At 39.3% G+C, this 1,505-nt stretch overlaps 1 non-coding gene across 1 annotated transcript; it reads left to right on the forward strand.

Moving 5' to 3' along the window:
* Positions 1 to 224: 224 nt before the first annotated feature.
* Trnas-cga lies at positions 225 to 299 on the forward strand. The gene has a single exon. It is a non-coding gene; the product is annotated as a tRNA-Ser (tRNA).
* The last annotated feature ends 1,206 nt before the right edge of the window (positions 300 to 1,505 follow it).

The following is a 1,505-nucleotide window of genomic DNA, read 5'->3' on the forward strand; positions in this document are numbered from 1 at the left end:
TCAACCGAAATTTAATCCCTGTTCTTGGAAAATACGCGCGCCACTAAATAAACATCGTCACGTTAAAATGATTCTGTAGGAGTTTACCTGTTTCTACTAATCTCTATAAAATCACAAGACACGCTGAAATACAAGACATATACGCAAACCATAACTGCACCAGAATGAGATTTTCACTCTGCAGCGGAGTCAGAAGTAAAGCTGTGAGGACGGGGCGTGAGTCGTGCTTGGGTAGCTCAGTCGGTAGAGCACTTGCCCTCGAAAGGCAAAGGTCCCGAGTTCGAGTCTCGGTCCGGCACACAGTTTTAATCTGCCAGGAAGTTTCATAACTGCACCCTCCTCCTCAGTCGAATGAAAACAGAAATGTGAACATCGGACCACATTACATGTTTCCACGTTGCTACGTAACTCCTTCGCATCACTGATCCCTTTATTTGCCAGCCGGTGTGGCCCTGCGCGTCTAGGTGCTTCAGTCTGGAACCGCGTGAGCGCTACGGTCGCAGGTTCGAATCCTGCCTCGGGCATGGATGTGCGTGATGTCCTTAGGTTAGTTAGGTTTAAGTAGTTCTACGTTCTAGGGTACTGATGACCACAGATGTTAAGTCCCATAGTGCTCAGAGCCATTTGAGCTCTTTATTTCATAGTCACGTGATTAACCCATGGTTTCGCAGTAGTAGCTTTACCATAAATATTTTATTTAGTCATCTCTATGCAAAACTTTTCTTCGACGCTGCATTATCAAGACGCACGTTAAGCTCGGGAGTCATCTTCGAAGCAGTAGTTTTATTCTTAGATATGACAATCGTCCTAAATGATCCCCTGTCCTCTTATATTTTTCACATGATGATACGTCTGACTTAAATAGATACAACAGCTCGAGTTTCTCTTAATATTTTTAGGCTGGGTTGCCCCACAGTACTTAATATTTGAAAAATGTCGTATTACCGCCTTGAGCAGCTTGTAAAATTCTTTATTTATTTAACCAGTTTTAGGCGTCTGACCATCATGAGGTTCCTACATACCAAATAAAATAATACATAACCAACATTACAAGTCTAGACTGTCTCGAATCCGTTAACTGATGTAAATGTTAACAACAACACCCACGTAATGAAATGTCATACACTCACATTAGAGTATTCACAACATCATGTTAGATGAACTACCAAATCGTTATCGTCAGGTGATAAAACCGTGAATAACACATTGAAAATAAAAGTATGTCACAACACATTTATGTTAATCATAATGAAAACCATATACCATAATGATGTAATTGGTTCACATTTGTACAGTGTTAATTGTTATATCGTAATATAAATTATGTCATCTGTCTATAAAAATTGTGCTGGGGAGTGTGCACATTCATGTTAAAACTGTAACACAGGTCTGCGACTAAAAAAATGCATAGGATTTTTTAAAATTTTCTTACAGATTTTGACCTCCCAAAAGCAGGAAAAATATTCAAAAAATTCTATCACAAAGGTTTTTATGTATATTGCAGT

The sequence above is a fragment of the Schistocerca americana genome, chromosome 7, assembly GCF_021461395.2.
Source record: "Schistocerca americana isolate TAMUIC-IGC-003095 chromosome 7, iqSchAmer2.1, whole genome shotgun sequence".
NCBI classification, from domain to species: domain Eukaryota; kingdom Metazoa; phylum Arthropoda; class Insecta; order Orthoptera; family Acrididae; genus Schistocerca; species Schistocerca americana.